This window comes from Pogona vitticeps, chromosome 1 (genome assembly GCF_051106095.1).
Source record: "Pogona vitticeps strain Pit_001003342236 chromosome 1, PviZW2.1, whole genome shotgun sequence".
Lineage (NCBI taxonomy): Eukaryota > Metazoa > Chordata > Lepidosauria > Squamata > Agamidae > Pogona > Pogona vitticeps.
Genome location: NC_135783.1, coordinates 273935182 through 273949937, shown reverse-complemented (window position 1 = coordinate 273949937; position 14756 = coordinate 273935182). Strand labels below are relative to the sequence as shown.

The window sequence follows — 14756 nt, the reverse complement described above, 5'->3', positions numbered from 1 at the left end:
ATACACAGAGAAAGAGAGGGAGAGGGAGAGATCTTTTCTGTAAGGAAATGTGGTCAGGGAAAGATCTAAAATGGCAACCTAGTGGAAAAGTTGAGGCTTAACGACCAGCTTACTTAATCATTCTGCTTGAATGTCAGGATAAATTGGACACCATAGGATATAGGTTAAGCGCTCAGCTGGAGTAATTGTGCCCTCAATGCAATGCAGAAAGAGAGCTGCTTTTAACTGCCCTTGTCTGGAGGAGGAGAAGTACCAAGCGTGCTTTGGGAACCTGCATGGGAGGATGGAGCACTTCCAGTGTTTCAGAGTTTGATACATGACATATCAAATGGAATGCCAGTTGTTATTTTCTTAGGATATTCCTCATTTGCATTTTTGTACAGTTTTATATCTTCTTTTTTGGATTGAGAGATTTTTCTTCTCCAGGATGTTTTATTTGAACATGATCTGGTCAAGAATAAGAATGCTCAGACCTCAGTGACTTCAGTGAAAGTAATTTTAGCAAATGCTTAATCTTTCTCATTAAAATAAATCAAACCTAATTGGGCTGAACTTTCACTCTCACCCACCCCGAATTCCTCAAAGCTGCTGAAAATTAAGATGGGACATGTCATATTAAAAACAAGCAAGCTAAATTGGAATAAAGTGATCCCAAGGCTAATGATTTGGGTATCATTTGCCCTCTGCGGCCAAATATTTCCTGTTACTACATGCAATCTCTACAGGGTTTTACAGTTGTCATGACAGAATACAAAATGTTGCCTCCTCCATTTCCCAGGCAGAAATGACCTGGATAGTATTCCTCTTCCTCTCTGTCTCTCTGTCTCTCTCTCTCTCTCTCTCTCTCAGGGCTTAGGGGTTAAAGGACTGGTACTTTGGTTCACACACCTGTCTTAGAAGATGGGAGAGTGACAGAGCTGCTTAGCCAGCACAGCTGAATGAGTTTGTACCCAGGGGGATTGTCCCACTGCATCTGAAGCAATTGTCCCAGTCAAAGGTAGAGCTGGCTAGAATAGTGGAGAAAGAAACTGGAATCTGAAAGTATGGTGAAGTGGGCTTGTGACCATGGAGCTTAGCACATGCCCAGAGGCAGAAAAGGCAAAGCATGTTTACATTTTACCATGTCATAAGGGTCAGGTGAATTGTCCTCCAAACTGGGAGAAGCACTGCTTCTCCACTGGAATGTCATTATTGACCAACCTGAAGCAAGATCAAGTGGCTCTGTGTTCCTGATGAGAAATTCAGAGCTAGAGCAGCCAGAGACCAATAGTCTATAAAATGATAGGGTCCAGGCTGCCTGTGTTTGGAAGAAATCCGGGGGGGGGGGCGGGGGGAATCCAGAGCAGCCATGTAGGGATGGTTCAAGAGAGAGGTCACAGGAGGCATCTGGAAGCAGTCCATGGGACCAACATCCAGCACCAGTTCTTCTCACTTGTCAACCCTTCCAAAGGATAACTATGCACCCACATACATCTGATGGCAGACTGCTCTCATGACTGCAGTAGCTATTTCACCTGCATAACGAATTGCAATGTGGGTGCAATTTTGAGGAAGTACCTACCTAGTGTGTAAATGGAAAACACCCCCATGACAACTCACAAAAGTGGCTACTGGCTGCAGGTTCCAAGGAGTCATAGCCCTGGTAAGCACTGTTTGATGAACACTGCAAGGCTAGACTCCAGACATATCATGAGGAGGTGACCAAAATACTACAGATGCAGTATGATCCCATTGTGTGGGGAGGAGGAATATATATTTTGAGTTAAGTGCCCCTTTTTACTGCAGGGGCTCAACCAGTGACTTCTTGGCAGCCTCTGAAGTCCCAAACATTTGAGATCTTCCCTCAAACCTATCCTTGGCAAGCTTACTGCTTATTTCTTTCAGAAATTTGGCACTGCTTCTTTTACATGTCACGCTGCGCTGCCAAAATTGTCTAAAGAATTTGTTTTGGCACTGAACTCTCCTCTGTTTCTTCGCAAAAGGATGTTCCTAGGTTGGAAAGGTACCCTCAGCAAAAGATGGGAGAACGGGTGTTCTTGTTGTCAGTTTTGTGTTCCTGTGAGATCTGGACAGCTCCCATCACTTGTGTCATACATATGTCTATACAAAGAGTCAATGCACATGACCCCTAGTGTAGTTTCAAATTTGGAAGTGCTGGGAGGCTCTTCCTCTCACATACTTTCCTTGTGTGTGCCCCCTTCCTTCCTGTGTGCCCTTGGTCACATGTTCATACACTTCAAAATATGACTTAGGTGCAACTACCTGGGTTGGGGAGGCAGTAATCCATGGGGAGGAGAGGGAGAAGCTGCCATCTAGAGATCAGCCCCAGCCCCAACTTTTTATAATACAGTTTGTGAAGTGAAGAGGCAGAAGCAACTGTCTGGGCTTTCCCGCGACACTCTCCTGCCCTTCTCTCTTGCCCTTCCTCCTTCTCCTGGACTCAGCAATAGGATGTTGCAAAACACACACACAAAGATTTGGGCGAGGCAGAAGAGGAGAAAAAAACTTTTCCAAGTTTGTGTGTGTGTGTGCCAGGCCTCCATCAACACACATGCTTGTTCTTTGCTACATACATAAGATTTTTTTAACTACACACCTAGAAAGGTGAGATGTGAATGTGAGGAATGGGTGTTTACCAACAGGTATATTGTCCCAGAAAACTGGGTTTGGTTTCAACAGTCAGCAGCAATTCCAAATAAGTTGCTCTGAAACACATGAAAAAGCCATTACAAGTATCGAGTCTCCGATCTAGGCTCAGAACTGACTCTTTTAACAGTCTAACTATATCATGTGCCTGGAGGCCATTTTTAGCTACCTCATCCCGACCCAAGCTGCCAGCTATGCCCTTCAAATCATGCCCTGCAATCCACCATGTATCTCCTCCAAAACAATCCCACTGACAGCAGCCCTGGAAGAAACGGGCTTTGGATTGCAGCCATATGACGTCAATGGGACTACTTCAGAGTAAGTGGCTGAAGGTTTGCCGCATAAGAATAGAAACAAGATGTAAGCAGATGGAAATGTTAATGCTGCCAAGGATGACAGCTCACGAGCATGCATCACACATTGGTGGAATAATGAAAATGGGTGGGCAGTTGTTATGCTAACTTCAGACTCCCTGTTATATTTTTCTGACTCCAAAATCTGCTGGAGAACTGAGGGTGATCATGCTTGTTGCTTCTCTGAGATATTTTCAGCTAAGTCAGAACAGCCAAAGTAGGTTTCTTGCTTGCTTGTGGGTGGAGGACAGACGTGTGCGTGTGTGTGTGACACATACTACACACTCTCACACACCCAACTTTGGTACCGAACCTGCTATAAAGAATATGGAAGAGCCAAAAGAAACAGCTCAGTATTTGGGGTATTGTGGTTCTGATTGGTATAGAGCAAGAGCAACAGCAACAAAAATAATCACAGCTGTATTTCTTGTGGATAAAAAGGATGGATTTCCTTGGACTTTAAATCTCAAAGTAGCACGGGTGATTCCTCAATACATCACGATTATAATCGCAGTGGGAAGTAAATCACATTGCTCAATTAAATTTTAACTCCTAAATGGAGTAGACATATTGAATCAATGGAACATGCTTAAGAGCTGACTTACCAAAGTGTCATTAAGTGCGTGTACTCCAGTTAAAACTATAACGTGGGTTTCACTCACAGACTTAAATCACAACCCACGATATCACAACTCAGAATTTAATTTTAATTGGTTAGCAGAGTACTGTGCTAAAAGAGCACAGCCATTTTCTTCATGCCATATAGTTTCATGATCTGGTAACTACTGGATTAAGTGGCGACTAACATATACGAACAGGTAGTCACAAATATACCACAAACAGAACTTTCTTGTCCTTTAGCTATTCTGTGGCCAAGATCTAAAAGGACTGTGCAAGCAGTACAGTGAACGCAAAAGTGGCTTTAGACTGGTTTCCTTAAGAAGCCATTCCTAACCTTACGACCTCTGAGGTGGTTAGACGTCCTTCCCAAAGACTCAGCCGGAGTGGACAATGGCCAACATTCCAGAAATTACCATGTGACAACCTCCAGGAACCAATGGTCAAGAACAACTGTCCTTAAGCACCAGGTCCTTTATATACTATAGCAAACTGCTTTTGAAATTGAGGGCAGAGACAGCAGATTTTTGTGGTACAAGATAGAATTGAGTTGTTCCATTAAGAAAAGGAATCAAAAATCCTACCAGGCCACTTTGCTATGAATGGGACAGTCCTTCAGAACCAGAATTGGCTTCTGCAGTCATTGTGATCAGCTACTGTTCTTTATGGGCTGGTTGACAAGTATATGTACCTGTATCCATTTGAGTACATTGACTGAGCATGGGGTGGGGGGAGTGCCCCTGTTGGATGCTATCCTCTATATTATTTCATGAAGGAGACAAAGGGGGTCTTTATGTTAAAGTAAATGTTGGTTTGGTATACAATCAAGAATCTGGTTATACAACTCCAGGAAAATGCTATAAAGGTACAGAAAGCACAGTTGTATGACTAGAAAAAGCTTGAAAGTAATAAATTTTAACTTAATCTAACTTACTTGTTACATGTGTTAAAGGAGTGGGGGAATCTTCTTCCTCTCTTTCACTGAACCATGTATAGCTTTGCAGATTTTCATCCTCCCCTCTTTACATGCTCCCCTTTTAAAGAGTCCCAAAAAAGGACTTCCTCCAAAGACGTCTTGCGCTACCTTATGAATTATGAATTCAAATGTTTTTGTAAGAAGGGCTTAATAAAATTACAGTTCAAAACCAATGCAGTTAGTTAGTGGGAACAAAGTTGTTTCACTGGAGTAATGAAGAATATTTTCCAGGGTTTTTTTTTTTGTAATGTTACTTTTGAGGAACATTTTAAGAGACATTATGATAGGAATTTGTCAAGCATTTTGTCATTTTCTTATTATAGAGTCATAGAACTGTCTGCCTAGAAAGGATCCCAATAATAGTCTAGTCAAGCCCGCTAATAAGGCTAGAGATGCAAAATATCTGGAAATTTCAATTTTCCCCCAGAAAAAAATAGTTGTTTCCGTAATTTTTCCAGAAAAAAAAATTGAAATTTTTGGGAATTTTACAGCTCTAGAGAGAACATAATGTCTCAGAAGCTTTTCATAGGGTCTTCATGTAATATAGTTTGAATATCATGACACAGACATATTATTTATCATTGTAAAGAGCACTTTCCACACTCCATATTTTTTTCCAGTTTTCCAGGAAAAAACAAAAACAAAAAACAGCTTTGGGAAAAAATAGGAAAAAAACCCCTTTTCTTCCCAGTTTTTCTGTCCCTCCCCCCAGGTGTTCCCATCTCTAACCAAGGCAGGAAATACACAGCAAAGGATTCCATGGTAGCCTTTGTGGGCAGGGGCATCAGAAATGTTTTATTTCTTGTAAGGAAAGAATATGATTAGTAGTCCACAGACTTGGCCTCCAGCACTTTGTCTCAAGTCAGTGGGCATCACAACATCTTGTGGCCCTCTTTTCATAGTTTAACTATGCTTTGTGCAAAGAACTACATTCTATAGCATTCAGATACAATATATAAGCTCAGGTTTTAGTATTAAAGGAGTGGGGGAATCTTCTTACTTTCTTTCACTGAACCATGTATAGTTTTACAGATTTTCATCCTCCCCTCTTTACATGCTCCCCTTTTAAAGAGTCCCAGAAATGGACTTCCTCCAAAGATGTCTTGCACTACCTTACAAATTCTGATTTATGGAAACCCTTTTCTAGGGTTTTCCAGGTAGAGAATACTTGGAAATAGTTTACAATTCCCTTCTTCTGGGGGCATCCTGGGACTGTGCATCTTGCCCAAGGCCCTGCAGGCTGGCTCTCCTTCCAGGAGGCCCAGTTGGGAATCAAACTTTGAACCTCTGGCTCTGGAGCCAGATACCTAGACCACTGAACTATCCAGCCAGCCATTTTCAGCCACAGTGACCAGAAGCATACACTATATTCCAAGGGTGGTCAACCCTTAGATTTGTACAAAGGCACAGCAATATTGGCACAAATCATTGCACATGTGGACAATCTTTGAATTATACTGTGTGGGTCAATACCAATTGGCATTTATTTAGTGCATATTTTATCAGTACTTGATCATCAGTTGTAATTTCTAGAAGCTGAAGAAGAGTATTTCAACCTCTTTCCTACTACATAAAGAGTGATGAATTGATAGATAGGATTTAAAAAAAAAACCTGCACCCTCTGTCTAACAGGCTGATGAAAAATAAAACATTAAAACGTCACATAAAGAGGAGGAACAAAGCTGTACAATAAAATTTATGAGTAACAATGAAAATTAAGAGCAGCAAAACATTAAATATTTAAAGCCTGGTGGAACAGGACAGTCTTTGAATCTTGGAACACAGTAAATATTCTCATTACTTGGCAGGACATTATAGTCTTCCCATGTGGTACATAGCTAGCACACAGCGTGTTGCATGCACATTGTGAGAAGAGTTCCCTGCACCACCATCACTGAGACCCAAATTGAAGGGACTGCACCAGAGTTTCCACCATCAACATTGTGTGGCGCTGTCTATTGTGGGGTTGTTGTTTTTTTGACACTCTGTTGGTGAAACTGCAGTTGAAATTATCTCAGCTTCAAAATGCATTTGCTCATTGCAGCATCTTACTGTAAGGCATAGATATCTATAATCAGCTAGGGATGCTTTCAATCTTTCTCCACTTAGGATTTGTTAAAAGGCAGGCCTAAGGCTGTTTTCTCAAATACTCTGAAGTCAATGAGAGACATGCCTCTTTAAAAAGCAAAATCATACTTCTGGGGAATGTGTTCCTAAAAACAGGTGATAGGAGGTGGCCTTGCAAGAAAGAGTATGGGTTTGAAAGTTGTCTTCCAGCGAATACTGCAAGACTTGGGCAAGCTTTGAGTAGGTTCCTCAACAAGCAGCGTATGGATTTTCTGAAGATCAGCTTGCTCCAGCTGTGGTGGGTCACTATGACACCACTATGAAATAACTTGGTTCCCCTCCGTGCCCTGTCCAACACCTGAAGCTCTCACAAAGGGATTTCCAGCGAGGAGAAGACGAGAACAGGCCATGTTCACTAGATTCTCACAGGACTCCAGCATTGTCCCCTCCCCCAAGCCTTTCCTGCAGCAGACAGATATAGGGTATCCTTTCAACTTGAATTTGGAAATGGTGAGATCTAGCAGGCTGGGCAGCTTTGCCGTGTGAATTGTGAAGGCACATAAGGACCTTCATGGAGGTGCCAGTTGAGATCTAGAGTGGTTTCTTAGAAAACCAGTTCTGCCAATAAAGCTCCATGTTTGTGGGATGTTTCAGAACCACCCGTGTAGTGGTTCCAGAAATGGTTGTCTTGCAACTCCAATGGTAAGGAATGTTGCGAGTTGCAGCCCAACAACAACTGGAGGGCTACCCTTTGCCAACCTCTTCTCTAGAAGATGGAATGGCTCTCAACAACTTGGAAGCTGGTCACTGTCCAAAGGGAAGCATTAAAGCAAGCATATTCTAACAGCAAAACCTAGAAACCTTTTTGGACTAAATCTCCAAGAATCTCCAACCAGTTTAGCTATTGTCCTTGCTGGCTGGGGGATTCTGGGAGCTGTTGTCCAAAAGGGAATATTTCAAAGCCCTACCAAATAGTGCATCAGATAGGGAAAATGGCACCTTTGGGGCTTCACTTTAATCATAAGCCAAACACTGAGCACTTGACCATCAGTGTTCCTAATCTATGGCCAACCTGAGCATTCCCTAAATTCACAATGCATGCATGAATATTCCATTTACAAGCGAGATTGAAGTAAAATCAACAGAGCTGATCTTTAACAGCCCAGGGCTGTCAGTCTCACCAGGATTTATCTTTTTACACAGATTCTGATCTAGAAATGGGTACAGACCTCTGACTGAGTTCATGTTCAAGGAAAAGGCGCACACAACATCAACCTGTCCTATGCTCTTTTGGTGACACAAAGATCCTATCATGGTCCAGGTCATTGAGATTATTTTTGCATTTTCATATCCCCATGGGAAAACAAACCAACCAACCACAATTCCCATGAATGGGGGAAAATGCAAATAGCTATGAACTGGGATGAGCTGGGGTTAAACAGTCCCATCAGTTTCAGGGACTTGGTTAACAGGAAATTTTATTTCTTCCTGTAGGCAGCCTTCTAGCAGCTGCATAAAGGGAAACAGACAATGGCGTTTGCCCAACTGGGAAGAAGAAAAAGGCTGGACACAATGGAGAGAAAACAGAGACAGTTAACAAGCAGGATGCCATTCTTGCGAAAATACATCTACTATCCTAAACAAGCTCTTAATCATAGCCTTTCTTTGTGCGTAGCACACATTCCTACAGATGCTAAAACTCCATTGATGTCACTCAGGCAAAAGGGTTTGTCTATATTGATATTTTCAGATTCCAAATCTTTTTTTTATTTCATCAAGCTGCAAACAAAATAATTATGTACCATAAATTGAAATCACTGGCCTCGGTGAAGTCCACACTATTAGACCATGGCTCGGAAAAGTTTGCTTTTTGGATCTCAACTCCCCAGAATCTGATTCTCCAGCCATCGTACCTGGTGGCTAGTCTTTGACAATCTTTAGTCCTCCAGATGTCTTCCCCTGCCCAGCCTGTAAATGCAGGAAACTGAGGAGCAAATAAGAACAATGCAGAAGGTGGCATCGTATAATGTTGAACAGATAGCAATGTTGAACAGATCAATCATTTTTGAAAGGGGGAAAGATTTGGAGGTTAAGGACTCAAATCACATGGGAGCCTCAGATTCAGTAACTTGTTCCTGTGAATCAAGAAGAGTTGGGATACTTCTTTTCTTCTCAGTCGTTGTGTAGTGGATGCAGGGCTCGCAGGGTCCAAGTGTCAGAACATTTTGGTCAGCAGGGCATCATCTGCCATCTCCTCCAACCTTCCCTGTTGTTGAGTTTAGCAGTAATTACCACAGTGGGTGGGAGAAAAATGGATTTTCTCAGTAATAATGTATTGTTGTGAGTTCTAATGGCGAGGGTTGCAGCAATTGGTCTTCAATTGATAATGAAGAAAAATCAACTTGACAAAAGACATGCTTCTGGTAAGGATCGGGGGGGGGGGAGCTAGAACTGATCAGTTTATTGGTGGATCAAAAAAGCCGTCTCCCCCTTTTCGAGAGTTCTGTGTGGAGGCATTGGCTGCAAGCACTACTATAAAGAGCACATCCCCTTCAAAAGTCATCTTTGCACTACCAATAGCATGGTAGCAATATCAGTGTTAACACTTCAAGGTTGTTTGCCTTCCTAATTAAGAGGTAAAGGCTGCATTTCGTATAGCTGAAGATCTTCTGTTATGTCTGACAAGTGGAACCTATGCAGACTGAAGTCAGGAAAAGCTGCTGAGCTCAATGGTTTATTCCCAGGAAATGAGAAACATCCTTGCTGTCATACTGCTCTCACTGTGTTGCCCATTTTGTACCATTCTTTGGGTGCCCAGAGCCTGAAAAAAAAAAACCCCTGTAGGGACTACAACTCCCAATGTCCCCCTGTGAGCCAGGGAATGATGAGAGCTGTAGTGTGAAAAAGAAATACTCCCAAGCTGCAATCTGTACACATTGGTGTGATGGGTGCCTGCATTTCAGCATAGAACATACCACAGCTCAGAAGGAAGGCGCATGAGCCATAAATTAACCCCACCCCATCCCTCTTGAATAGGGTATGGAAGGTCTGACTGGCTGTCATGGCTGATGTGCCCACTGGTGGATCAAAAGCGGTTCACACAAAGAAAACTTTGGCTGGGCGGAACAAAGGCACACTATGGTGACAGGGCAAGTATAGCTTTTGCACGCCTGCTTCTTGGGGGCAATGATGACTGCTGTTACAAAGCCTTCTCAAAGGGAAATTATGCCTTAAATGTGTGTTTTGAATGTGTTTAATCGTCATCATTATCATCATCATCTTAGAACTGCAGAGCTTGACGGGACCCTGTCAGGTCCAGCCCGTCAAGGAGGCACAGTGGAGAATTAAACTCCTAACCTCTGCCTCCGCAGCCAGATGCCTAAGCCACTGAGCTGTCCAGCAGTTTTGGACTGCAACTCCCATCATCCGCCTCCAGCATAGTCAATGGCGGGCGTTACAAGCCATCAGCATGGAGGAGATAACTCATTGCCCACTTCTGCTTTAAATTCACTTCTTCATTCTATTTTATTTCCCAATGAGTAGCATTTATATTCTGCCTCTCCTCCAATGAGCTGGAGACCGTGTCGATGCCTCTCCTCCTGTTCCCTTGATTTGCTCAGCAATCCTGTGAGCTTGGTGACGCTGGTGACAGAGATGCAAGACAGACTGGCCCAGGATTCCACAACTGGGTGAGGATAAGTACTTCTGAGGTCCTCGTCTCCTAGTAGGCTTATTCTTACCAGAACTGGATGATGCTTTTTAATGTAATACAATGCACACACACACAAAAAGTAAAATTATACTATGGCAAGTTTTAATGCCACTGTGTAGATAGAAGATCGTCCAGAATCCAGTGGATACATACGATAGTTATGTTCAATTCCCTTTTGGGGGAGAGGGCAGGGCTAAGGGTGAATGATGACCTGGCTCCCAACCAGTTCATGGCTGTACTATTGAGATGGGAACCTGCCTCCTAAATGTAGATCTACTAAACTGTGGAAAAGGAGCCATGGATGACAAAAGTGAGACTGTCCCACTGAGCCCATGGGTCAGGTCAGGTTTAATGGACCCATAACAGTACCAAAAATGTACACTGTGTAAAACCTAGGCGTTAGTATTTAAAACAACAACAACAAAGAAACAAACGGGCCCTTCATAAATCCCAAACCCTAACCTGCTGCTTGCTTAGCTTGTTCGGAAATCGGAAACTAAAATCAGGTCCTGTGAATGGACTTCACCACGTCATGTGGTCTGATTCTTCAGCAAAGCAATTCATGTTTTTCTTCCTACGCCACACAGCGTCTTTGAGGTGCTCATTGGTGGCCTGGCCGGCAAGCGAGGTCGGCTCGTTCCTCGGTTGCCTTCTGACAGAGGAACGGAAGGACCTGGGTTGCAACCCTCTCCGCAGAGTCTCTAAGCTCTGCGCCCCCCCCTCCTCCGAGCTCAGGGGTCCAGGCTGGCCAGGCTTACTATCGTGATCGAAGCCCACTCTCGGAGTGGGGACTCTCGCAGAAGGTGGAGCTCTCTGTCCATGCACAAAGTACGTTTCCTCTACTATGGCCTCCTCCATACGCTTGAGACGAGCGGTGAGGGAGTCTTCCTTGCACCGGCGAGTTTAGAAACTAAATAGTAAAGGTGTGTGTGTGTGTGTGTGTGTGTGTGTGTGTGTGTGTGTGTTTTTGAGGTAATCACTCTCTTGTATCCTTAGTTCCATATCTGCAAAATGTTTGCTGTTGCCGCGGTTGCTATAATGAAGCTTCGAGACTGGGGAGCCAGGGTCTCGATCCACGCCACGAAGGGGCCTCAGGGAAGGACCTGCGCAGGCTTTAGCCTGCCTTCAGCGCCCGTCCGGGTTACCCACAGGGGCTGGGGCCGGAATCATCTCGCCCACAGGACAGGCCGGACGGAAACAGCCAGAAAGAAACCACTGGTCTTTAAGCGTCATCAGGACCGCTCAACCCCCCCCCCCCGCGCCTCGCCCTCCCCGCTCCCCGCTTCCCCCCCCCCTTAGGTGCCCTGAGCTCCCCAGACCCACAACTGGCGCGCCGCTGACTGACTCCTCCACCGCAAAGCGGCTCTCCCACTCGACAGGATGATGATGTCTTCCGCGGGAACCTTAGCAACTGAGTCAAGGTTCTGCCAAACGCGCGCAGGCAAAATGAACTCGGCAATAGAGGCTTGACAGCTATTCCCCCCCCAATCAATCAATCAATCAATCAATCAATCAATCACAGCATCCGCGAATGTCACAATATTTACTTTTCTTTCCCCAGTGGCGCCCGATGGAAATCGGAGGATGCGCGCCCGCGCCGAGGAAGGCAAGGCGGGAGGAGGGGAGGGAGAGGACAAGGCGCGCGGCTCCTTTAATTGCCGGGCGGCGCACTCCCGCCTCCTTTTCCTCCTCCCTCCCCCCTCCCTCCCCCCCCCTCCGCGTTTCCCCCTCCAGCCTGCTTTCCCGATGCGCTGTGAATTTTCTGTTTTAAAGCTTTTTTCAGCCCCGCAGATCCGTATTTAAAGGAGCGCCATCTGGGCAGGTGGGAGGAGGTGCTGCTGCTGCTGCTGCTGCTTCGGAGTTCCTTCGCAGCACGTTTGGGATTGCATCAGATGGACCAGAAATTCCCCCCTCCAGCTCCTCTCCCCCCCCTCCTTTTCCTCGGGAAGCCCATCGCCAAACCCTCCCGCGGTGCGTGCCTCTCCGCGGGGTTTTTCTTCCTGGGAGTCCCTCTTGGGAAGCTAGAGGGGTCTCCTCGGACTCCTCCTTGGCTCGCTTGGGATGGGATCCCACCGGGTGCCGTTACTCGCCCCCGCGCCCCCGCCCCCGATGTTTCCCAACACTGCGTGGGCACTCTTTCGCCTTCGCCAACCACACCCTGTTGCGAAAGCCCTCGCCCTGCCCGCCCGCCCTCGCCTGCCTGCCTGCCTGCCTGCTTGGGATTCTCCCTCCTTCCCTTAGCTACGTGATCGCAATCGCGCCGGAGGAGACACTCGCGGCCCGAGAAGCTGCGGCGGTAACGGGGTGGAGGGAGGGCGAGGAAGAGCGGGCAGGCGGGGAGGGAGGGAGGACGGCCGAGTTGCTCCCGGAACAAAGACCGAGGCCGGCCAGAGGAGGGCCCGCCTGCCCCAGGACTCCGAGCCTGGGCGAGAAGGGGAAAGGACGGGTGGAAGCCCCCGCGGCGTGTCAGTGTCATCATCTCCGGACCACTGCGGAGGCCGGCGGGCGAAGGGAGTCGAGCTGCCCAAGACGTCGCTCCGTGGTTTCCCCAGGCAGCCTCCCTGCCACCGATCTCTCTCTCTCTCTTCATCCGCCTCTCTTCTCCCCCCCCCCCAAAAAAAAGCCTGGCCATTTATTACACGCCTCCTGGGTCTGTAACCCTTCGCGCTCGCCAGCCGGGCAACGGGGCTGCTGTCGGGGTTGGGGGGGGGGGCAGAACGGAAGGCGCTGGCCGGGCTCTCCTTCCTTCCCCGAAGAAACCCTGGCCGCAAGTTCGCCCTTCGCGTCCCTTCTCGGTTTCTTCGCATCCCACCCTCGCTGGGAGTCCCAGTTCTCTCGCTCAGGGGCGCCTCGCTCTGTGGCTGGCCCCGGGAAGGGCTCCTCTCCACGCGCCCGGCGCGGATCCGTGCCACCGATTCGAGGATCCTTTCGGGGGAGGAATAAGATGGGGAAGATAAGCATCGGGGAGGACCCGCCGCCGCCGCCGCCGCCGCCGCCGCCGCGCACGCACCAGCCGGGCTCCTGCACACCCACGAAGAGCAGCGGCTGTACCTGCGCTCGGCAGCAGGAGCAGCAGCAAGCTCCCCGCGGCTCCCGAAGTGCTGACTTTCCACAGCTTATTTTTAGCCTGGAGACTAAATATTATTAGCTACATTTCTACGTAGGAAGAATCGAAAGAGGAAAGGGGAGGGGAGAAAGCAAGCAAGCACGGGAGGCAGGATGCCGGAATCAGAATGGAGTTTCCGATGGGTCTCGTAGATAAAGAGGGTTGAAAGAGAGAGAGAGAGAGAGAGAGAAGAAAAACCTGGCGTTTCAAAAATAAACTGGCAACTAAGTGGCGAGAGAGCCTCTTTAAAGGGAAGCACTACACGCGAAGGCAATCCAAGGTACGGTACCAAGGAAACACTTGAATGGAGATCCTTTGGAGAGGAGTTTTTGGCGCAGATTGAGCTTACTATCGCCACGTCTATTATTATCATTACAGTTGCCTATCTCTCTGCGTATCGCTTGCGGGTGATCTGTTCGTCCAACCCTCGGTGCAGAAGACTCACCCCCGCACGCTCGGATGCCCATACGTCCGTGATCGCCAAATGAAATAAAATATTTCTTTTTTTAAAAAAAATGTAAAAACCAATGAAAGCAGTTGAAGAACCGAACAGGACGAGTTAAAGTCAACTCTTAGGAGTGCAACCCAGTCAGGGTTCACTCTCGCCTACCTTCTCTCTCCTCCTCCTCCTCCTCCGCTCCCCCAGATCAGCAACCAAGAGAACACAAACTCGCCAAAGAGCAGCTAACATTTTCCCCATAATAGAGACTTAGAAGGGGGGGGGGGAAGAGGAGAGAAACGGCGCACACAGACACGCGCGCGAGGGGGGGGGAGGGTGTCGGCCGGTGCCTTTGGCTTACCTTAGTCACAGCTCACCCCCAACCAGTGGCTAGATTGTGCAGAGGAGCACTCGCATGTCCTAAAGTTGGCAGCCCCGTGGATACCAAATCACCAGCGCCACGGCCCCGCACCGGAGCTTCTGCCGGCTTCTCCCTTTCCTCTTGTCCTTTCGCCCTCTCCTTTCCAGCCCCCTCACTGCGAGGAATTCAATTCGATTTCAGTCCAGTTCGGCCACAAGCGGGGCGCCGTTCGGACGACGAGGAGGAGGAGGAGGAGGGAGAGAACGAGCGCTCGCTCGCTCTTTCTCTTTCCTTCCAGCCAGATCTTATCAGTGTGACTGGAGGTCCAGGCTAGTCGCCTTTTAAGAGCTCCGGGATTCACTCCGGAGGGGAGACAGACACCTGCGGTGCCAAACCCATTGCCTCTCTCCAAGGTACTGATCGACCCCCCCCTCCTTCTCCACGCACACACCCGCCCCCCCTTTCCCCCTCAGCATCA

At 47.1% G+C, this 14756-nt stretch overlaps 1 protein-coding gene and 1 long non-coding RNA gene across 3 annotated transcripts in view; one reads left to right on the top strand and one right to left on the bottom strand.

Moving 5' to 3' along the window:
* The window catches only part of LOC144585807 (uncharacterized), a 29946-nt gene extending 20531 nt beyond the window's left edge, over nt 1–9415 (top strand). The window contains exon 2 of the long non-coding RNA XR_013540371.1: nt 8155–9415. This is a non-coding gene — a long non-coding RNA (uncharacterized LOC144585807). The remainder of the gene's footprint in view (nt 1–8154) is intronic.
* The window catches only part of BDNF (brain derived neurotrophic factor), an 89217-nt gene that overhangs the window by 73415 nt on the left and 1046 nt on the right, over nt 1–14756 (bottom strand). Inside the window, exon 1 of one of the 2 annotated variants that reach the window (XM_072985863.2) lies at nt 14279–14722. The exons of the other annotated variant lie outside the window; for it this stretch is intronic. The gene's annotated coding sequence lies outside the window, so the exon portion shown is untranslated. Of the gene's footprint in view, nt 1–14278; nt 14723–14756 lie in introns of those variants that run through there. 2 annotated transcript variants of the gene reach the window in all.